At 38.9% G+C, this 25,155-nt stretch overlaps 1 protein-coding gene across 6 annotated transcripts in view; it reads left to right on the top strand.

Moving 5' to 3' along the window:
• Positions 1–25,155, top strand: part of ZNF704 (zinc finger protein 704) — a 219,946-nt gene that overhangs the window by 93,203 nt on the left and 101,588 nt on the right. The window lies entirely within an intron of this gene.

Below are 25,155 nucleotides of genomic sequence, written 5' to 3'. Positions count from 1 at the left end.
TTCAGACATACATAAATTCCCCAACAAACGGATTGTCCTTATTTATGAATCATTTATTATGGAATTCAATGTATGTTTTTCCCATGGAAGCAAAGTTATTAAGGTCACTTCAAAGGATAATAAAAAAAACCAAAACCATGTTTAACCCATAATGTAGCCAAAATGTAATACATTGGCAATAAAATGTATCCTTAAAAACATACTATTGGACTTCCCTGGTGGCGCAGTGGTTGGGGGTCCGCCTGCCGATGCAGGGGACGCGGGTTCGTGACCCGGTCTGGGAGGATCCCGCGTGCCGCGGAGTGGCTGGGCCCGTGAGCCATGGCCGCTGAGCCTGTGCGTCCGGAGCCTGTGCTCCGCAAGGGGAGAGGCCACAGCAGTGAGAAGCCTGTGTACCGCAAAAAAAAAAAAAAAAAAAAAAGAAAAAAACATACTATTTGTCAGTCTTTCCCCACCCTACCTATCCACAGGGAGGATCTTGCCTCTTGGCAGGAATCTCACCCCTCAGAAACCAGGGAAGAATAGACAAGTAGATAATTTTCAGCTTTCTCTCCAACTCTCTCCTTGTACTGGGCTCTGGAAAGTCTGTTGGTTAAAAACTAAAGCTGTCGAGATTTTAGGGACAATGTCCCTAAAATAGTAGCTTTGTTTGCACAGTTTGTGCCCAGGTCTGATATATGGCGTTTCTCATTCAACCTGGAAACTCTGTGCCTAAAGAATAACTATTATATGATTTTAGAAATAATAACTAATACACATATAGCACTTACTCTACACCAAGCATGGTTCCAAACACTTTACATATGTCTCTATGAGATTCATTTAGTCTCTACAACTCTATGAGATTTGTTTTCACCATTTTCTGGATATGGGAAACCAAAGCACTAGAGAAGTTAAGAAAGATGCTAAGATCAAACAGCTAACAAAACCAGATCCAGGATTCCAACTGAGGCCATCCATCCCCACTGTCCAAGCTCTAGACACTGTCTGACCATCACTCATTCCTCTAGGCAACCTTAGATGCTTTTTTCTAGTTACTGCTGTACTCTGCATATAACACTCTGACCTCAGGAAATGAGCTGTACACATGTTCCGTTCCCAGGGATGCCCCACTGCCCTCCACTGCATTACCTGGAGCTGCCATTGGCCTTTGCATTGCCCTGCCCCTTGTTTGTATGTGACTGGTGATGTTGCCCCTTTCCCAGAGCCGCTGCTTTTGCCATGGACTTTCCAAAACTCCAGCTTCTCCTATTTGTCCCTCGTCCATGTCCATTTTCCTCCCCTCCAGGCCTGTGTCATGCAGGTGATGATGTGGTGTCCCCTAGCCCTTCTGATACCCAAAGCTGGACCAGTTTAATACCACTTATTCAAAGAAAGCAAAACAGTACAAAGAGCTAAGAAGATGAACTTTCCTACTCTTTTTTTTGGCTGTACCGTGCAGCATGCAGGATCTTAGTTCCCCGACCAGGGATCAAACCCATGTCCCCTGCATTGGGAGCACAAAGTCTTAACCACTGGACCACCAGGGAAGTCCTGAACTTTCCTACTCTTGATGCTAATAAGGAAAGAAAAACGAGTTTAACCAGAGGAACATGTAGGGTGAGAATGTAGGGAGGGATTTGTGAGAGTCAACAGGAAACTTAGTTTTTTTCAATGACATAAAGCTTCAAAGAACTGAAGCTTTATTAGATCTCATTTCACTTCATTTCTTATAGTGCAGTCTTCTCAGTACTTGTCTTAGTGAGCTGAGGAGTGATTTTCGTGAGATACATAGGAAAGCGTGGAAGCAGAACCTGTGTGAAGCCCTTATGCCCTGAGTAACAGCCTCTTGTGATGACTTTGATGCTTTGTGTTTGTTGGAAGGGAAAACATGGCTTGTATATGATCTGTTTAAGGTAGAAAAAATGGTGACGTAAGGAAGAGAGGTGTTGTGGCTTGTGTGGGATTCTGGGGCAGCAGTGCTGACAGGAGAGGTAGGGCTGGGGTAGAGCAGGGATGGGGGTAGAGATGGCCGTGTGCCAGGCAGCTGCTAACACTTGTTTTGTCAGCAACTTGACTTACACCCTGGGCATTGTCTATAAGTACGTACATCTGATTATAGACACAAAGTAATACAAAATACTTTGTTTTCTCAGTGCATGCATTACTTTTATTTTAAAAGTTCTTTGAAAAAAATGTGCTGGATTGCGGCTAAAATAGACATATGAAGTGTATCCAAAATTAAACGTTTAAACAAAAAAATACAAGAATTTATTCCATCAAAGGAGAGTTGTAAATTAAAATACTGGTATGATTATTAAGTAATTGTAATTCCTGGCTTTCAGAAAGGCTGCTTTTGTTCAAAATGTTTTTGGAATTCTTTTAGAGGCATCTTTTCTCAGTGTCTTTAAGAGAGAAGAACGATCACTATCATATTCATATTTAATATTGTTTTAGAAAATTTTGGTCACATAGATAATATGTATATGAGAAAGAAGAGATAACATTATTATTATTGTAAACAGATATTTTGATTGCATACCTAGAAAAATTTAAATAATAAGAAATTAATAGAAGTAATTCTAGAGTTTAGTAAAGTGCCTGCAAATAAGATAAATACAAAGAAGAAAGCAGTCGCCCTCTAGTTAGAGGGTGACTCCAGTTCATAACTAGTAAGAAAATATAACTTTAAAAAATTCTCAATAGCCAAATCATGTAACTAATGTTACAAAATAATACTACTAAGTATGTGATCTATATGAAGAATTTAAAAAATTTTTTGAGTTACAAAAGAAGATGTAGAAGAAGACTTTTAAATTATATAAAAATACCCATTCTTCATAAATTTGTTGTTAAGAGTCAGTGCAGTTTTCTCTGGACTACTTCAAAATTTTATTTATATAATTACAGTAGGATCCAAATTCCAATAGGATTTTGAAGGTAGAATTGCACATGAAGAGAGGAAGAGATGAGACTGGAGCTTAGAATAATTCCAAAATTTATTAAAAATAATACTCAAGTGAGGACATTGTCAGAGAAATCCAAAGTTTAAAATATTCTGTGAAACAGCTGGCCTGGACCTTTAAAAAATGTCATATCATGAAAGTTAAAGAGAGAGAGAGAGAGAGTTGGAGAGAAAGAGTGAGAGAGAGACGAAGGTAGAAGAGAAGAGGAGAAGGGAGGGAGGGGGAAAAGAGTGAGGCAAAGAGAGAAAGAGAAGAAAGATGGTCAGAGGACCTGTATTAAAAGAGATTAAAGAGACATGACATCAACTAAATGTAATGGATGATTCTTGGTCAGATTTTTTTTAAGCTGTAAAGTTACCTGTGGATGAATTGAGGGAATTTAAATATTGACTGTTTAGTGGATAATGATATTGAATATAATAATGTATTGTGGTTATAAAGGAGAATGGCTTTGTTCTTAAGAGATGTATACTGAAATATTTAGAGATGAGGTGTCATGATGTCTCCAGGTTACTTTCAAAGAGTTCAGAAAAATAAAAAGTGTATTTACATGTACTGTTGTATACAAATATGTAGAGAGAAAATAAAATGTGACAAAATGTTATTAATTGTTGAATCCAGATAAAGGGTATACAGGTGTTCATTGTAACCTTCTTTCAACTTCTCTGTAGATTTGAAATTGTTCAAAATAAAATGTTGGGGAGGGTGGAGACTAACACACATGAGAGAGAATATTAGGGAAAATTCTTAAACATTAGTGATGAGGGCTACTAGCCCTGTCAGATTCTATATTCATTGAACAAGTAGTCAGTGACTGCATGCTATGTTCTGTATTGCTGCAGTAGTTAAAACAGTAATGGCTCAAGGTTAAATAGGGATCAGTGGGCCGAAATAGACAGGCAGAGGACTTGGCAGAACTAAGAATTTCTCACATGATAAATCAAGAATGAAGGGCAGGATTATTCATGAAATCATAGTGAGATAAATTCTTAGCAATTTTCAAAAAACACTCCATCAACTTTGCCCTTCCATTCAAAACAAACACTTAACTAGATTATATTGGATAGAAAGTTTAAAACATACATAAATATAAAAAGAAAAAGAAGAGCAGAATTATAGTGAATGACATTCTAAGCCTAGAATAAACTGAACAAATCGCAAAGAAAAGAATCAGAAATTTTAACTTTATAGAAATGAAAACCTTATTACATTAAGAAATATTAAAGACTGATTTGGAAAACAATTTTCAGGTTAATATTTTAAGTATTATAAAGAATTCATTCAAATCGATTTAATATAATCCCCAAATCCGAGGAGATGAATGGCAAAGGCCAACCACAGATATTACACAGAAGAAATAAAACTAGTAAACAACTGCCAACTCAAGCATTACAAATTAAGCAATTAATATTTCAACTCTAAAGTCACTTTCTGTTTTTCAATAACAGTGACTTGCTGGAAAGGATGCAGACAAGCTCCTCTTCTCTTAACATTGTTGGTGGTGTTACAAAGCCATTCAAGTCTGTTGGGAAATAATTTAGCAGTTCTTATTATGAGTCATAAGAACCATCATACCATCAGTTCAGTAATACTATTTCATGGGCTCTAGCTTAAGAAAGTAATCCAAAGTAGTGGGTAGGGTGAAAACTATGTACAAAAACTTGCCACTCATTTTATTATTTATAAAAGTAAAATGTTGCAAGTGAGTTAAATGTTTAGCAATAATGGACTATTTAATGAATTATGATACGCTGCCCAAAGGAATATTGTGCAGCTATTAAAAATAATGATTATACAGATTGCATGAAAAAATTATTTTGAAATGTGAAGTTTTAAAATGTTGAAAAATTACATGTATAATACAAATGATATTTTTAAAGCCAACTTTATGAACTGCTCTTTATCATTAAGATAAATCTTCATTCAGCTTACCAAAGTTTTTCCCTAAAGGTATATCTTTTTCCCCAATCAAGGAAGAAAAATAATTCAATGAAATCTCCCACATAAGTCATTTATCTATATATTAGAGCAAATTTTTATCACTTGCCATTTCACGCTAGAATTGTCCAGAAAGATAAGTGTTCAAACGACTATATTTTACTGTCGCTCTTGCTGTATAATTTTCTCATCTTTCCACCCTATCATTTTTACCACACTCTGAGTAAATCAACAAGCAGACTGAGGGAAGATATTCCCAGAGAATGATATATTTGGAATATTCCACTAAATAAGGGTTACTATTCTAACATTTTTGCCTACCATAGATTTGGCCCCATCTGTGTACAGACTACACAGGTCTACCTATACAGCTGAGTATAGTCTGTACCAAGCTACTCTGGAAACTGAAAAATAACTTGTTGAAAACAACTTTATGATTTATTTTGCCTTCAAGCTCTTTTTGTGGCTTCTCAGGTGCCACTACTATACATTTAGAAAGGCAGAATGATAGAACACCCAAATCATTAGCATCCATGCTTTTATCTAACTGTAGGTAGAGAAGTTTATATTCTAATTTAAAAACTATTCTATGTCATGTAAATAGAGAATGAAGCAAAGATCACAAAACCCAAAATCTTCTCTACAGATATTGTCAGTAAATTCTTTGCAGTTAATCTAAGAAAAATCATGTTTTTATAAGCAAACTATTTGATGCTTCATAATTATGGCAAGAATATCAACTGATTTGTTGGGATCCAGTGGTGGGTTTTTTTGTTTTTATTTTTTGGGGGGTTTTGTTTTTTGTTTTTTATTCCTAAGGTGACAAAGTAGTTAAAAAAAAAAATAGCTGAGTGGGAGTCCAGCTTTCCAGAAGATGGGGTAAATATACTTTTGCCTATTCCTTCTCCTAAGAACAACTAAAACTTCTGGACATTTTATATAAAACTAACATAAAGGTGAACAATGGAGACAAGGCAGACTGGCTAGAGACCTCTGGACCAGAGGAATAATGGGGGTGAATTCCCTGGGTTTTCTTTTTGCTTCATATACCCCAGACTTGCTGCTGAAGAAGCTGGCAAACAGGAGATGCCAACGGCACAGACAAAAAAAGTTCTAGCAAACAACAAAAAAGCCGCTCTCTCTTAGCCCAAAGACAGGAAAGGGACAACCTAGGAAGACAGAAAACTTTTAGACAATAACCATTCTACTTCAGCCGAACACCACAGAAAAAACTGTGGGCCCAGCCCCACCCACACCAACACAAGGACAGTGGGGAGTCTAGACCTCCACCCTCGTGAAGCTATGAGGGCCCCACCGGGGTGTTCCAGAGAAGACCAGGTAGGGGGCCTAGATTTTCATCCCACTGGGCAGTAATGACCCCCCGCAGTGGAGCCCAAGTGGAGAACTGAAACTCCCACCCCCAACCAGCAGGAGCCTCCACCTCAGATGTCAACAGGCCCTTTGGGGGACCTTGACTTCTGCCTCCACTTTGCAGTAACCAGACAGGACCTCCCCACTTCCCTCGCCAGAGGCATGCCAAGAAAAGCCAGTTAAAACAGGAGGGTTAAATGACATCCAGAGTTTCATCACACAATACAAAAATGTCCAGGTTTCAATTGAAAGTCACGCATACTACAAAAAAAACAAGATCTCAAACTGAATGAAAAAGGCAATCAGTAGAGGCTAACACCAAGGCAACAGAGATGTTAGGATTATCTGACAAAGATTTAAAAGGAGTCATGATAAAAATGATTCAGTGAAAAATTATGAACATGCTTGAAACAAAAGAAAAATAGAAAGCCTCAGCAAAGACATAGAAGATATAAAAAAGAACCAAGTGGAAATTTCAGAGCTGAAAAATACAATAACCTAAATAAAAAGCTCAGTGTATGGACAGAAGAGCAGACTGGAGGGGTCAGAGGAAAGAATTAGTGAACTGGAAGGTAGAACAATAGAAATTACTGAGCCTGAACAACAGAGAGGAAATAGGCTAAAAAGAAATGAACAGAGCCTCAGAGACCTATGGTCCTATAGGAAAAGATCTAGCATCTGTGTCATCAGATCACTGGAAGGAGAGAAGAGAGAGAGGCTGAATAATGGCTAAAAACCATTATTGGCAAGAGACTTAGCCCTACAGCTTTAAGATACTCACCGAACCTCAAATAGAATAAATCTAAAAAAATCCATGCCAAATGTATTAGTTAAGGTTCTCCCTCCCTCCCTCCCTCCCTCCCTCTCCCTCCCTCCCTCCCTCCCTCCCTCTCTCTCCCTCCCTCCCTCTCTCCGCTTCTCTCTCTCTCTCTCTCTCTCTCTGTCTCTCTCTCACACACGCACACACACACACACATCCTATTGGTTCTGTCTACCTTGCAGATTTTGGACTTGACAATATCCACGATAATGTAAGCCAATTCCTTAAAATAAATCTCTCTCTCTCTCTCTCTTTCTCAGAGCTACAGAACTAATAGAATGTGTGTGCATTTATATATATATATTTTTTTACATATATGTGTGTTATATATACAAGTATATATAACACAAATATATATGTGTAACCTATATGCATGTATGTATATGTGTGTATTATATATGTAATACACACATATATACACATACAAATACATATGTATATATAATACACACACATAGAGAGAATACATATACAACATATACACATACACCCGTACACACACATCCTGTTGGTTCTGTCTCTCGGAGAGATTTATTTTAAGGAATTAGCTCACATGACTGTGGAGGCTGACAGGTCCAAAATTGCCACAGTAGGCCAGTAGGCTGTAGACCTAGGGAAGAGTGGATGTTGTAGTTCAAGTCTGAAGGCAGTCTGCTGGCAGAATTTCCTCTGCCTCAGGGGAGGTCAGTCCTTTTTCTATTAAGGCCTTCAACTGATTGGATAAGGTCTACCCATCCAATCAGGATTATGGAGGATTATGGAGGCTCATGTGCTTTACTCAAAGTCTACTGATATAAATATTAATCTCATCTAGAAAAATATCTTCACAGAAACATCTAGAATAATATTTGACCAACTGTCTGAGTAATGTGGCCTAGCCAAGTTGACAGATACAATTAACTGTCACATCAAGATATACCATAATTACACATCTGAAAGTTTTCTTTGTCTGAGACAAATCTTGGAAGTAGCCAGAGAAAAATAATTCCTTACCTATAGGGGAAAAACAACCTGAGTGACAGTAGGTTTCTCAGCAGAAACCAGTAAGAAAAAAATGACAATATATTCCATCTCTTGAAAGAAAAGAGCTATCAACCCAGCATTTATACTTAGCAAAAATACCCTTCAGTAATGAACTGAAAATCAAGGCATTCTTAAGTGGAAGAAAACTAAGAGAATATGCTGTGAGCAGATCTACCCTAAAATAATGGCTAAAAGAAGTTCTCTAAACAATAAATGAAGGAATCTTGAAACATCAGGAAAGAAGAAAGCACATGGTGAGCAAAAATATGTGTAAATACAATAGGCTTTTCTGCTCTTGAAGTTAATATTACCCAGATACCAAAACCAGACAAAGACAGTACAAAAAAAGAAAACTACCAAGCAATATCTCTCATGAATATAAAATTGAAAGTCCTTAGCACAATATTAGCAAATAGAATTCAGCAATATATAAAACAAGTTTTACATTATGGCTAAATGGCATTTATTTTAGGGATGCAAGGATGATTCAATGTTTGAAAATCAGTCACTGCAATCTACCACATTGACAGTCTAAAGAAGAAAAATCATATCATATCAATGCAGAAAAAGCATTTGACAAAATTCAGCACTCATTCATGAAAAAACTCTAAGAAAAATAGGAATAGAGGCACCTTCCCAAACCTGATAAATAGCAACTAATATTATATATAATGGTGAGAAACTGCTTTCCCTGTAAAATTGGAAACAAGACAAGGATGTCTGTTCTCAACACTCTTATTCCACATACTGCTGGAAGTTCTAGCCAATGCAATATGGCAAGAAAATGAACTAAAGACATACATGTTGGAAAGGAAAAGAACTGGCCTTATTTGCAGATGACATAATTGCCTATGTAGTACATTCCAAGGAATCTACACACACACACACACACACACACACACACACACACACACACACAAACCCTCCTAGAACTAGCAGGTGAGTTAAGTGCAATCACAGGATACAAGATAAACATACAATTGTATTTCTGTATGCTAGCAATGGACCCTGAAATTAAAAATACAGTATCACTTACAATTGCTCAAAGCAGAACATGTATACTTAAGTGTAAATCTAACAAAACATGCATAGAACTTATGTCCTAAAAACTACAAAACTAATGAAATAAATCAAAGAATATCTGAATAAATGAAGAGATCAATTCTCCCAAATTGAGATACAGGTTTAACATTACTGTCAAAATCCCAACAAGATATTTTGTAGTTGTACATAATAGTATTCTAAAATTAAATGGAAAGGCAAAGGAACTAGAATAGCTAAAACAATTTTGGAAAAAAAAAGGATCAAGTAGAAGAATAAATTTCAAGTCATATAGTAATCCATATGTGTCTATTTGCAGAGAGATGGTCACATAGATCAATAGAACAGAATAGAGAACCTAGAAATAGACATACACAAAAATGCTTGATTTTTGAAAAAGGTGTAAAAGCAATTCAATGTAGGAAAAGATAACATTTTCAACAAACAGTGGTGGAGCAATTGGACATCCAAAGGAAAAAAAAAAAAAGGACCTTAGCCTAAGTCTCATATAAAAATTAACTTAAAATGTCTCATGAATTTAAATGTAAAATATACAACTAGAAAAAAATAGGGGAAAAACTTTGCAATGTAGGGCTAGGCAAAGAGGTCTCAGATTTGGCCCAAAAGTACAGTTAATAAAAGAAAAATTGTAAATTAGACTTTATTAAAATTAAAAACTTTTATTTGCAAAGGACTCTGTTAAGAGGATATAAAGGCAAGCTAAAGAGTGGGAGAAAATATTTGCAAACCACATACCCAACAAAAGGCTAATATCTAAAATATATAAAAGTTTTCAGCACTCAACAGTAGAAAAAAAACAAGTGATCAGAGTAAAACATGGGCAAAAGACATGAACAGACCTCCTTTCATTGAGGATATACAGATAGTCAAATAAACACATGGAAAGATACTCAAAATCATTAGCCATCAGGGAAATGCAAATTAAGACTGCAATAAGATACTACTATGTCTATCAGAATGGCTAAAATAAAAAATAGTGACAACACTGAATGCTGGAGAAGATGCAGAGAAACTGGATCATTCATATATTTGCAGATGGAAATGTAAAATGTTGCAGCCACTCTGTAAAACAATTTCTTAAAAAACTAAACATGTGGGACTTCCCTGGTGGTGCAGTGGATAAGATTCTGTGCTCCCAGTGCAGGGGCCCAGGTTCGTTCCCTGGTCAGGGAACTAGATCCCACATGCATGCTGCAACTAAGAGTTCTCATGCCACAACTAAGGAGCCTGCAAGCCATAACTAAGGAGCCCACCTGCAGCAACTAAGACCCGGCTGAACCAAATAAATAAAAATAAATATTTAAACAAACAAACAAACAAAAAACTAAACATGCAGCTACCATGTGACCCAGCAATTGTACTAAGAGGCATTCATCCCAGAGAAATGAAGACTTATATTGACCCAAAAAGCTATACATGAATGTTTTATAGCGGTTTTATTCATAATAGCCAAAAACTGGAAACAGCCAAATAGCCTTCAGTAGATGAATGATTAAATAAGCTGTGGAACATCCATACCATGGAATACTACTCAGCAATAAAAAGGACTTGCCAGTGAATTATGCTGGGTGAAAAAAAACGCCAATTCCCAAATGTTACACACTGTACAATTCCATTTATTTAACATTTTTGAGATGACAGTACTACAGAAATGAAAAACAGACTACGTAGTAGTTGCCGGGGGTTAAGGAGAGGGTCAGGGTAGGAGGTGAGGGGGTGTGGCTGTAATAGGTCAACATGAGGGACTTGAAGTGATGGAAATGTTGTGTTTCTTGATTGTATCAGTGTCAACATCCTGGCAGTGATATTGTGCTATAGTTTTGCAAAGTATGATAAAGTAGTAAAGGGCAGTGAATAAAGGATACATGGAGTCTCTCTGTATTCTCTCTTACAACTTCATGTGACTCTACAGTTATCTCCAAATAAAAGTTTAATTTAAAAAATAGCTGAGTGAGTGTGCCACGCTATTGTTAAATCACCAAATCAAATATTTCAACAGTTAGTCTTTATACTTTCAAAAAAAAGGGCATATTTTTTTAGATTCCATTTCATTGTCTAATAGAGTTTTTTAGAATCTGTCAAGATTCTGACACCATCAAGGACTATCTAACTCAGCTGGGATAGACTAGAATTTTAACTGGTCCATACATTTTAGTAAACTAAGCTATAAGCTGTTTTATGGCACAGACTGTAGGTTGTCTTTGTACCCTCAAAGTTTATCACAAGATCTAGCTTGCACACATTAGACTTCAATAAAAACTTGTTAGATGGATGGATGAATGGATGAAAGCCGTGTTTTGTTGGTAAATGTTTAATAATTAGCACTCCAGAAGAAAAAGAAAGCCCTGATTTGCATCATTTGCTGATTTCTCTGGTGTAAATACTCCTACTTGGCCATTTTCAGCCAACTCACAATCTCTAAACACGAAGTCAGGAAGAGGTGTTAATGATCGCCCTTCATGAGCCAGTATGAACTGGGTGGAACCGAGTTGGATAGTGTGTGATGCTAAGTGCCCTTATTTTCTGATGTCAACCTTGTGTCGTCCAGTTAAAATTACAGAGAAAACTGGGTGTCAGGTTATTGTCTAGTCTCTTCCACAAGGATATTACGTTGGTTTAAGAGATCCAATGAGAATTAGTAAGTAGTTGGCTCAAAGTAAACCTATGATCTCCACCTAGCAAATAAAAATAGAAAAGAACATGGCTTATTGTTGGTGAATACAGACCTTTTCATGATGGATAGGATGTTTGAGTGGAGAGCTGAGAAAGGTGTGAATTACAGCGATTTACACTAGTCCAGCTACGGTGGAAGCAGGCTAACTTTTCCTGCTTAGCCTTTTGATTTCTTCTTGGGGGTGATTACTTATGGATGATGTACTTAAAAGGACATACAATGTAAAGCTTTCTGTTTTTAAGGAGTCTAAAAAGGAGAAATCTCCTGTCGGCTCTGTACTGTCGGTTTGTTTCTCAGTATTAAAGCCTTACTTCTAATATTAAAGCCTTACTTCTAACATCTGAGTAATCGCACTTACCTTCTGCTTGTTTTCAGTCTTGTTGAATGTTTCTGAAAAGTGTTTCAGAAACAGTATTTTCTCTTCACTCTGTCCTGCAGCTGCTACCTAATCTACACTCAAAGCTTGTGTTGCATCACACATGCCCTTGGGCCACAGTCTCTGCTTGCTTTGGCATGGTTTATCTATTCCAAAGGTATCTGTACATTGGGGTTGTTATAGAGACTTCAAGTCAGCTAAACTGTCCAAGAAAACCTCAGAGAAGGCAGTTTAGTATCTTCTGAAACTCAAGGTGATTAACAGACCTGGATACTAAAAATTGTGCTTAAAATTTGTGCTGCAAGCAAAGGAACCCATAGCAAGTGTGATTTACTGACACTGGCTTGAGAGGGCAATTTTGAAAGCAGCAAAACAGCTGAGTAGAGGGAAGTGGGAGAATTTCTTTGTAAACACGGTTATGAGAGAACACCCAGGGTGTTGATTAACATATTAAGGTCTGTTTCTTTGGGAGATTGGATTTTAACTGCTCAGTATTAAAAAGTGTATAAAAACTAGCCTAAGGGGCTTCCCTGGTGGCGCAGTGGTTGAGAGTGCACCTGCCGGTGCAGAGGACACGGGTTCGTGCCCCGGTCCGGGAGGGTCCCACATGCCGCGGAGCGGCTGGGCCCGTGAGCCACGGCCCCTGAGCTCCGGCAATGGGAGAGGGCACAACAGTGAGAGGCCCGCGTACCGCGCAAAAAAAAAAAAAAAAAAAAAAAGAAAAAAAAAAAAAAAAACTAGCCTAAGAATTACATAATTCAAGGTCATTGCTTATATCAACTTCAGACCTAAGACATGAGTCATTGTTTTCTTTCTGCCTTTCTGTATTTTCGTATTTCCTTTAATATGTAGTATCTTATGATTTAAAATCATACATGATTAGAAAATTAGAAACAGCATTATTGATTATTAAATAAATGTAATTATTCTTATTATTTGTGTAGCAAATATTACACAGTCTAGAAGTGAAATGGTTAAAGTAAACCAGAGTATAGATTAGTAAACACAGAGTCCCTTATATTTAATTAATTTGAAAACTGGTGACCATGTGTTTTTCATGTGGTTAGAATCAGGAATGAGTACTTTTATGGGTGAAATCAAATAAACTGTTCTTAAGTTTTATGTTATTTATTAATTAACCAAGTTAATTACAAGTCTTTGAAAGGTGACAGATTTGTGAGGGAGCTTTATAACAAAAGTCAAATTCTTTAAATTAAGCCTCTATAAAATCTTCAAAGTAATGCTATATGATAGACATCACTCACTGGAATGGGTACAGAAGGTCAAGTTTTAGGAAATTCTGGCATGAACTAACTTTTATCTTGGAAAGTAGCTTCACTATAAAGGAGGTGCAGTTTCCTCCTTTATAAATGGAAATCAGACCATATAACCCCTAATGTCTCTCTCACTTTAACATTCTGTGGTACAGCAATCAGCTGGGTGTGGTGTAATTTAGCAATAGAACAATTATTTTTAGACAAATATGAGGGGCCCAGATATTTGAAAACATCAATAACGTAGATCAGGAAAGGACAGTCTGAAACAGTGAAAAATCTTCATCCATGTATTACCTAAGTCTTTTTCAGTGGAGGTGACTGAATCTCAGTGGATCCTTGCTAGGATCTTAGAGTGAGTTTACAGTTAGGTTTCTGTGACCTGGAGAAAGGGCAAGGGTGCAGCTGGACTTCGGGAACTCCATCAGCAGGGACTGGAAGGAACCAGGCTGTCCCTGCCTGTCTCTGCTTCTGAGTATCAGGCTGTTCTCTCCTCCTATAGAATGTTTTCCTGCAAATTGCAGGGAGCATGGCCATTGAGAATTCAAGCTGGTCTCTCACAGCTTTAGAACTCAAGAAGGACTCTCCGTTACTCTCTCTTGCCTCACATGAAAACAAAATCTCGGAGAAAGATTCTTGTTAGCCCATCCTTGGTTGATGAGGTGCCCAACCTTGGATCAGTCACTGTGATCGGTGAAATGAGTTAGATAAGATAAAGACCCACTAGAACAACGTGACTGGAGTTAGCGGAAGTAGCATTTTCTAGGAGGAAAGGTTACGTTTACCAAGAGAAGGGGAGTAGTTAGACAATAAAATGATAAAGTCCACTAACCTTTTTGAAAAATTGTCAAATGAAATGAATATTTAATATTTCTTGTATATGCAGTAACTATACTAATGAGTTCATTAGTATAGTTACTGCATATACAAGAAATATTAAATATTAGCTAATACCATGCTAGAATTTACCTAGTGGGTGCTCAATAAGTGGTAGTGGGTGCTCAGTAAGTGGTAGTGGGTGCTCAATAAGTAAGTGGTAGCTGTTATTTTTCAGATGTAACCAAGACATTAAAATCACAATTGGAATATTTTGGTATCAACTATTTGAGAACATCGTAAAGTTCCACGACACAAAGAAATTTACCTTTTCACCAAGTGTATTAGTTATTTATTACGGCAGAACAAATTACCACAGACTTGGCAGTGTAAAATAACACACATTTTTTATCTCATAGTTTCTGTGGGTCAGAAATCTGGGCACAGCTTAGCTGGGCCACCTGCTTGGGGACTCTCTCGTGAGGTTGCATTTAAGGTGTTGGCCAAGGCTAAGGTCTCATCTGGAAGCTCAATTAGGGAGGGATCCTCTCTCAAGCTCATCTAGGCGGTTATCGTCAGGATTCACTTCCTTTAGGGTTGCTGGATTGTGGACCTCAGTTCCTAGCTGGCTGTTGTCCAGAGGCAGCTCTCAGTTTCTTGCCATGTGCGCCTCCCCAGTATGGCAGATTGCTTCACTGAAGGCAGTAAAACGGAGAGTCTGCTGAAAAGATGGAATTCACAATCTTAAATAGGCTAATCACTAAGGTGACAGTCCATCACTCTTGCCATATTCTGTTGGTTACAAGTAAATCACAGGTTCTACCCACACTCATGGGGAGGGTGTTACACAGGGTGTGAATAGTAGGAGGGGAAGACCGTTGGCGGCCATCTCAGCATCTGTCTGTCCCACCAAAATGTTGATTTAAATAGTACTCACCCAGGGCTTCCCTGGTGGCGCAGTGGTTGAGAATCTGCCTGCTAATGCAGGGGACACGGGTTTGAGCCCTGGTCTGGGAGGATCCCACATGCCACGGAGCAACTAGGCCCGAGAGCCACAACTGCTGAGCCTGCGTGTCTGGAGCCTGTGCTCTGCAACAAGAGAGGCAGCGATAGTGAGAGGCCCGCACACCACGATGAAGAGTGGCCCCCACTTGCCACAACTAGAGAAAGCCCTCACGCAGAAACGAAGACCCAACACAGCAAAAATAAATAAAATAAATTAATAAACTCCTACCCCCAACATCTTAAAAAAAAAATAGTACTCACCCAGTGTAAGGCTAGGAGTGAGATATTTAGCTAGTAAAAAAACAGTGCTTAGTGGAAAAAAAATAGCCCTGTAAAGGAAGTCCAGGCTTAGATCTGCTATTACTCTAGAGTCCATCAAAAAGGTACTAAGCTAAACATTCTAGTTAACGGCTCAGATACCCACAGTCCCTAGTTAGTCCTATGAAAAGCTGTCTTACTCATCTCTGTACCCCCAGCATTCCCAGCTTGGTGGCTAACTCATAGTGGATGCTAAGTGCTGAAAGAATAAATGTTTATTAAGCCTGCATTTCCATGTGGTGGGAAGCAGTATAGTGTACCAGTTCAGAGCACGAACTTCGGAGCCAGAAAAAGCTGGGATCACATCCTTGCTCTGCCATTTACTTGCTGTGTGACCTTGGGCCAGATGCTCAAATTCTCCAAGCCTCAGTTTCTTCATCTGTGAAATGGGGCTAATCATACCGTATTTTTTTCATCTGAGGCACCATGGATTTTAGAATATAGCATCATTTTATGTGTAATTCATAAAGAAAAATTGCTACCAAGTAAACTATGATATAACTGTCTTTAAATTGAAGTATAGTTGATTTATAATGCTGTGTTCATTTCTGCTGTACAGCAAAGTGCTTCAGTTATACATATATATACATTCTTTTTCATATTCTTTTCCATTATGGTTTATCACAGGATATTGAATATAGTTCCCTGTGCTATACAGTAGGACCTTGTTGTTTGTCCATTCTATATATAATAGTTTGTATCTGCTAACCCCAAACTCCCAATCCATTCCTCCCCTACCCTCCTCCCCCTTGGCAACCGCAAGTCTTTTCTCTATGTCCATGCGTCTTAAACTGTGATATAACTTGATTGATTATAAGATGTACCCTGTTTGCAAACACATTAGAATATGGAAAAACATGTGTGCTTTAGAATTGATGTATTGTGCTGGTGCTGACCTGATGTGGTTTTTATAAAGTTTAAATGAGATGGCATGCATCAAACACCTAGCAAATGGTACCTTTCATATAGTAAGAGCCTAATAAGTATTAGCTATTATCCTTAGCAATTATGGTCATCTTGCAAATCCTAAAACAAATCATTGTGTGTTGTTTTCTTTTTTAATATCTGAAATCAAGTTGCAGAACATATCTACAGAGCCAGTGTTGATTTTTGCAAATAAGGAGTGAGGTATCAGCAAAATGTCTGTATCAGACCTGTGATTCTGTCCAAAAAGCTTAAGTGTGACACTTGACAAAGGGCTTTTGGTGGGAAGTGTGCTTCCCACATTTCATGTCTTGAACAAAGGTAGAATAAAGGCCCAAATTATGCTTAGTAACTCAACAAGTTGAAAGCCAGCTTTTAATGCAGCTCTGCTCTGCTTGCCTGCTCCTGTGATAGCTGATAATTTGATGACTAGCTGAGCAGTTGCTCCACAGTAAACCACAGGAAGGCCTTTATGCCCAAAGCCAGCAATGCTTCAAATGACAATGAAGAGCTGTTTGAAGCAACATGATATTGATACCAGTTGCTCTGAAGGTAGAGCTATAAGACAGCACCAGAGAAGGACAAAGCCTGGACAGAGAGAGTGTATGTTAAATTGACTGCAGTTATAAGAAACAAAGCCCAATGCACTTCAAGTGTATGGAAGGACAGCTGACCATTCTTTGTCTCCATGGACACCTTGAAAGACTTCATAATACTTGTCCCATCATACCCCTAAGCACACGATTCTTGCTATTTAATTGCCTGTGTGTCTAGCTGGACTCTAAGCTCAGAGGGGGGTGTGATTGTGTCTCTCCTGCTCCCATTCTATCTGCAGTAACTAGCACTCAGAAGGTTCTAAAATCTTCACTGGATAATTGATTGAATACTGTTTAACCTTAAGCAGAGGAGTGAATAATGTATAATGATGCCAAACTCTGTCAAAACTTCAATTTAAAATAAATCCATTTGAATTTGAACAGAAAGGATTCGTCAATATGTATTTGTCAAAATTCTGCGTTATGGTCTACATTAAGGCATGTTCTTTCGATTAAAGCAAGTTCCTGGGAAATAGGTATTGTGACGATGGGAAGAGCAATAGAGAATTGTTGCAAACCACCTGTCCCTCAGCTTTACTCCAGGTGATGGGGCAGATTGTGAACACCTCTGTTCTCCTTGTTCTTCAGTGATGTTCATAGCCATGTGATCGTGGGCAGGTCAGTTAAACTTGTAGTCTGAATCGCCTAGTCTCTAAAATGGAAATGATAATAATACCTCCTCATGGGGTTGATGTGAGGATAAAAGGAAACCGTATCTTTAAAACACCTAATATTATTCCTGGTGCATAGTAAGCAGTGAGTGAATGGTAAATAACATATCATCATCACAGTGGAAACACATGCATTCATATATCTGGGTACAAAGAGACTTCGGATGTTCTTAGGGGGAGAGAGATTGTATGGTGCCCTTGAATATTCTCTCCTGGTATCCAAAAGACTTGGGTTTCTGATGTTCTTTGAGGGACTCCAATGATACTCTTGCTAACACACCCCATATATCTATAGTGTCCCTTAGCCCAGTTGACTTTCCACCCCGACCCTGAATCTGTACTGACCTTGTGCTCAGAGTGGGACCCCTGACTCCCTGACTGTTAAAACAGTCACATACTGTAGTTTTATAGGAATTAGAACTACTGCTTCTCGTTACTCCAGGGATGGAATACTAACAGGATGAGATGACCAATGAACCATGGATTGGGAATGTGTTCTGCTGCTGGACTAGGGGAAAAGTGACAACCCCAGTACCTAAGGACACTCATTTCATGTAACATGAACATGCTAGTTAACGGCACTGTTGTTGGTGTATTTCCTTCTTTCCTGGAATATTTAATGTCCCAGGACTGAAAATAACCAGAGCCCAGAAATGTGAAGCCATGGTTCTCAAGCCGGGAGACCACAGGGGGAGACTAGGAAGAAGTACAGATGCCTGAATTCTAACTGGAACCAAGTAAATCTGAATCTTTGGAGCTGGGCCCAGATGAGCACTCAGTGTTGAGAACATTGGATTTAGAGATTCTAGGAATCACTTTGTTTCTCAGCATTCATGTCTGTTTTCCTTAGCTGGACCCTTTCTGTTTTGTTTTTTCTTAAGTGTTTTATTTGCTTTGAGTTGTTTTTTTTTTCTTTTTTTTTTTTTGCGGTACGCGGGCCTCTCACTGTTGTGGCCTCTCCCATTGCGGAGCGCAGGCTCAGCGGCCATGGCTCACGGGCCCAGCCGCTCCGCGGCATGTGGGATCTTCCCGGACCAGGACACGAACCCGCGTCCCCTGCATCGGCAGGCAGACTCTCAACCACTGCGCCACCAGGGAAGCCCTGCTTTGAGTTTCGATAGAGCTGCTAGGAGATATCATAGAAGTTGACTAGCTATGAATATTAAGCTGTGGTGGCTTGGGGGCCCTTGTAAGGATGGACTTGGGTGCCTTCTTGGTACCAGGACCTGTGACACAATTATCTTCTGCTAATTATTATTAATCGTTTCCTCATTTACTATATTGATCAGTTAGGCTTGGTTTGCTGTGGTAACAAGCAACCCCCAAATCTCGTTGGATTCCAACAAAGGTTTATTTCTGGCTTACATGCTTCATGTCCGTCTAGGACTCGGGTAAATGTAGCGAGGAAGAGAGCACAGAGGCCTGAGCACCGGTATTAGAAAGGTGACATGTGTCGCTGCCACTCACATTCCTCTGACCCAAGCAAATCATGTGCCGTGCCCAGCTTCAGGGGGGCAGGGCTTGAATTCCACCCTGGGCCTGGAGGAAGGAGGCCTTGTGAACAGTCCCAAAGACCCAGACACTGAGAGTGTCTTTTTGTTTGACAGCTAGTCAGTTTCCTTTGCATTTGTCCACTTATGAAATCCCAAACTAGAAGAGGTTTTATATAAAGCTATAACTTTCAGATGTGTTCACACTTCACATCCAGTGAGCCTATCTTGCATCCATATCATTTAGTATTTTTAAGAAATTGGGGGGAGAGTTTTTTTTAATTTAATACTTATTTTAGTTTTTTGTCATAATATTAATTTTAGGGTGGGAGAATGGCCGCAGAGCTGCAGATCTTCTTTCCTTTAGTATATTTGTTGAAGTCATTAGAGGTGATGGCCCACGCCAACGTGGAGGAAATACTCCCTCAAACCACTGAACGGCTGTGCTGCTTGACGCTGTGTTTATGGACGAGCTCGGCTGTCCTGCTACTACATTTCTAGGCAGCGAGTGCCATGGCAGGATATTGAGCAAAAGGAATTGTTGAAATTAACTCAGTAAATACGATTGTAAGAAAAAATACACTGGAAGAAAAAAGTCGGGAAGGGCCTTTAGGTTGGAGAGAGCTGTTTGCTTTGCTCATTTCTCATACGGCCTGGCATTCCACGGTTTGGAATGGGCGTGGGTAGGACTTGCAGCTACTAGCTCAGGCGGTGTGTATCAAGGCCTCTGCCCATGTCACTTCTCTTCCTGGTAAAGAACCCAGATGGTCCCAAATGCCAGATGTTCCTGTGGCAAAACAGCAGAATACTAGGGAGTGTTTCTCGCTGGGTCTGCATTTGAGGTCTGGAGAGGCCTGGCAAGTTAGCACTGCATGTTCTTTTCCCATCAGCTCTGCAGCTAGCTTTGGCATGTAACTTTGTGCAGGGGCTAACACATCTTTGGGGAAGTCGACAATGCCAGCCTGGATGATATTACTTAAAAAATTTCAAAACATTCTGTCCTTTTTATAGAAATTTGCTTCACTGCTTCCTTTAGAGTGTAGGACACATTTTACCGATTAGAATTACGAGAAAAAAAGCATTCTTCAGGGCCACATCCAGTACTCACTGCTTTTGAAGAAGGAGTGATGTTTGACACAGAAATGCATCAGTGGGGAAGGGCACATTTAACGTTTGTTGTTTGGGTTCAGCGCTGGAACCAAACCAGTTTTTCTTGTCTCCCCCTTTTTTTTTTCCTGTCTGAGTGGCAGAAAGCCCAGAAATATAAGTTTGCATGCCAAGAGATGGCTCTAAATATAGTGCTGGGTGGGCAGGCAGATTGTTTCCTCATGAATGCAACTGGTGTGTGCTGAGTATTCCTCACTACCCTCCAGTGGGAAGGGGCTGCTTTAGTTGCGCTGCTCTCCAGACGCGGGCTCTTCTTCTGACTGCAGAGGACAGAAACGTGAGCCTGAACAGGTTTGCTTTGCACTCGCATCTCCAGCCAAGGGGTGTAGATCAAACAATCACTACCTAGCTGGCTTCTTTACTCTTCAGGATTGAGACAAGTAATTAAACACGTAACAATGGCCAGCTTTTAGAGACTGGGGAGAAGGTATTGTGGATGCCTTGTTTAAACACAGATTGTTTATAAGAGGTAGAAAAAATGTTGCTTTGCCTGTGTTTGCTTGGCAATACAGGAGGGTGTTGCTGGCTACTGTCTACCAGCCACCTGTGAAACTTGACTATTTTTCTCTTGTTCTCCAGGGTGGCTTTTTATCCTTCCTACCTATTTACTCTTGATGCAGTTGAAAGGAAATAGAGCTAGCAGGATTAGTAGACCAGCTTGAAAGTGCCAACTTTAAAAGATTGTTTTTCAGTTTTCCCCAAAAGCAGAGCAGGTCAGTACAATAAAGAGCTTAGCTCAAAAACACCTCCCGAGCTCTTGCCCTCAGCAATTAAATAAAATATAATTTAGAACCTCAGTTTATAAATCAGATTGCCCGGAGGGAATGGAGAAAACTGGTTTGATAACTGTTTGGGTCCAGTTTCTTGTTAAAGGTTTACTTTATCTCACATTGCTTTTTTCATTTTTCTCTTGGCAGTGGACATAAAATGACAGCTTTGCAGATTAACGTGGACTTGGTTTTTAAAATCAACGTTCATAAAATGACAGCTTGCAGATTAACGTTGATTTCGGTTTTGGTAAAAGCTTATTATGCCTAAGGAAATACTGCAAAGTAGCAGGTACATGTTATATAATGCAATCATCTATGTTGAATGTATTAGCATTGAGCAGTTAATCTCAGCATGCTGTTGGTCCTAAACCAGTGTTTCTTAACCAGAAACATGAACTCAATAACAAAGAAGCAGTGGGAGGTTCCCATCTCAAGAGAACCCTGGCTGACAATGAGCTGTACAACTTGAAGGAGAGCGAAACTGTGATCTGATGCGGACCAACTCGGTAAATAGTCGTTTGTGATACCGCAAGGCCACACCTCAGCATCAGGCAATTTCACAAATCCTCACACATACTTTTAGATTCCATCAATTGCAGGAAATGCAAGGGAGAGATAACTGCTAGTAATTCATTAATACTTTTACATTAACTTTTATCTTACTCATTATAATATCTTCCATCTGTATTTGGGAAATAGTACAAATACGTGGGAGACAACGTGCAGCCCCTGAAACAGTGCTCACCTCATAATTAGCAGTCAGTAAATCGTTTTGACTGAAAATTGAACATTATACAGTCAAGGGACAATAGTTAGTGTCCAGGCAGACTCTAAACGCATCAGGGCCCACAGGTTGGAAACCAGGATGCAGTCTTATTTCTGTGCCACTTTCTGGGGCTCTTGTCTTGCCACTGTAAACAAAGATCCAGAAAGAAGCAGTGGGCAGGCTGACGGAATCATCCTTTGGTCAGGGCAGAATGCCCCAGCGCTGAGAAGCATCGTGCTGCCCACTTCACTTGGCAGTGTGATCATTATTGTGCTTGCCAGCTGAAAGTTTAAAAAACGTCCTCAGCTTTGCCACTTCTCAAATGTGTCCAGATATTAAGATTTTAGTGGCTGAAAAGGCGCACAAGTTTCACAATAGCATTCTTTTGTCCAAATAAAGTTAGTAATCAATGTTGCAAAAAATAGTTTTCCACACGGAATTTATTAGAGCTATTATTTTGTAAACACTTTATTTTTCCTAAATTAATGTTTATACAAAAATTTATCTTTGAACAAGATGTCCTGAGAGATTTCACTAAACTCCTTAGAGCTGAGCTCTCCAGTACAGTTGCCATGGGCCTCAGTGGCTGTTGAGTTTTGAGACGTAGCTGGTCAAAACTGAGATGTGCTCACACAGTGGGTTCTGAAGACTTTGTAAGGGAAAAAGGATGAAAAATATCTCAGTAATTTTTATCTTAATTACATGTTGAAATGACAATATTTTACGTATGTTATGCTAAATAAAATACATTATTAAAGTTAATTCCTCCTTTACCTTTTTTTTGTAATGTGACTGCTAGAAAATTCAAAATGACGTATGCAGCTTGTGTTGTTTTTCTATTGGACAGATGTTTACTGAATGCTGCCTGAGAATATGAGGAGACCCCCCACCCCAAGTCAGTGAGAGTGAGGAATAATAGCTGGCCCCCAATTCGACACCACTCAGCACTCGTTGCCTCTTCTAGGAGTAGACTGGGTGGATCTAAGTGACCCCAAGGGATCATTTCCTGTGCCAACCCTGATGAGTGTCACAGCTGCCTGAGGGGTGTGTTGGGGAGGAATATGGGGCCATACCTTGGTTGAGCGGGAAAGAGCGCTCTGAACTCCTAGCCTCAACTCACTTGCCCACCCAGGAAGAGTTCTTGATCCGCCTAAAGGATTTTTTTTTTTTTTTTTTTTTTGCGGTACGCGGGCCTCTCACTGTTGTGGCCTCTCCCGTTGCAGAGCACAGGCTCCGGACGCGCAGGCTCAGCGGCCATGGCTCACGGGCCCAGCCGCTCCGTGGCATGTGGGATCTTCCCGGAGCGGGGCACGAACCCGGGTTCCCCGCATCGGCAGGCGGACTCTCAACCACTGCGCCACCAGGGAAGCCCGCATGTAAATTTTTTAGAGTATTCTGTGTACTAATATTATAAGTTTAAGGTATCGCCCTCATTTAAATAAACTTTGGCTGCCATGGGTGGTCGACATATTAAGATACTGGACATTATCAACACACAGTGTTATTTGTCCTGGAAGATTTTATGCCCATCTGTAGTTAGACTGCTCTTTAGAACAGTTTTCTGGTGCTGGAACTTAGCTGCATAATTGCCACAGCCCTATCAACCGTAACTAAGGAATTTCCCTCTGTGCTCAGGGGATTCTTTGAATTGAAATTTCTCTTTTTATCTTGATTGTCTTTGAAATTTAATACAGTAGATAATAACATTGAAGAAGTAAGGGATGCCATCAGAAATATAACGTTAACACCGCTTTAAAATTCCACAGGGGCTCAAAAGAAGTAAAATTATTTAGTTCCTTAATTATTAATTTGGGGATTTTAAATTTTTTATATTAAGTATGTTGAGATGGTGATACCTATACTTAAATTATATTATGGAAAAATCAGAAACAGAATACTACATGCTGTGATTGATAGGAATGGAAGAGATGGGTCTCCTTTAAAAAAAAAAAAACCCACAATTTTTATTCTAAACTTAGTTACACCTTTTAAAAGTTAACCATTCCAAATGTAAATGTTTTTCTTAAATGATTGGCCATAGATTTCGTTAAAAGAGAGTTTGTCAATGCATACAGGGGCTGTTTCTTTTTGTCTGTTTGTTTTGTATTGTTTTGATTACTTTTTATAGCAATTTACTACCACAAGGGAATAAGTTAAAAGTTTAGGAGCTACTGAGTTTTGAGGGTCCCTCAAAAAGGGAGATGCATCTGTTTATCCTCTAGTTCAAATAAACCATGTAATTAGCTATGTGAATATTTAATATTGGTTAGTCCATGTGTGTCTGCCCATTACCTCTAGCCTCCCCAACAGTAAAAGGGACAGTCCCTTAGTTAAGCACATTATTTTAAGCAAAGATAACCCTTTCCCTGGCTCTGTGCATAAATAAGTGTATTTGTGTCAGTTGAGTGCATTTGTGGATTTTGATAAAAATGTCATGCATTAAATTGCAGCCAGATTAGATCAAGACAAATATAGCAGGGATGACAAGAACATTTCTTGAATGGATATTTGAAATTTTCCGTGATTTGAAAGTCCCTAAGCTCTTTGCTCTCATAAGTGATTACGCACTGCAACAGGGGAGACTATATTTAATGATTTGATAAGCAGTTTGTGCATATTTGGCTTCATGCTCCCTTGTAATTGAGTTACTTTCAAGCAGTATCTTAGGGAGTTGCATTAACTCTTACATGGCCGAGGGTATAATTCATTGAAGTATTTCTCTCAATGCTATTTCAGTGTTCTAGAATGGCTCAGTCCAAAAATATATATTGCAAGACACATATGTAATTTTAAGTTTTCTGGTAGCCACATTTTAAAAAGTGAAAAGAAACAAGTGAAATTAACTTTAATAAATTCTATTTTATCTAACCCAACATGTCCAAAACATTATCATTTCAACATGTAATCAATATTTTTAAATTATTAATGGGATGTTTTAGATTTTTTTTTTTTTCAAAATGAGTCTTCAAAATCCGGCATTTATTTTATACTTACAACACACCTCCGTTTAGGCTAGCCTCATTTCAAGTCTAGAAAGATCTCCCTATCCTGCTGCCTGGAAGCCACTCACTTGGTTTTGTCCTGAACATTCCTAACTTTTTTCCTTAATTTTCCACATTTCACTATCCTGAAGTCTTAAGATCATTAGA

The sequence above is a fragment of the Tursiops truncatus genome, chromosome 17, assembly GCF_011762595.2.
Source record: "Tursiops truncatus isolate mTurTru1 chromosome 17, mTurTru1.mat.Y, whole genome shotgun sequence".
NCBI classification, from domain to species: Eukaryota; Metazoa; Chordata; class Mammalia; order Artiodactyla; family Delphinidae; genus Tursiops; species Tursiops truncatus.
The sequence above is the reverse complement of the archived record's forward strand: the minus strand, read 5'-3'. Positions and strand labels throughout refer to the sequence as shown.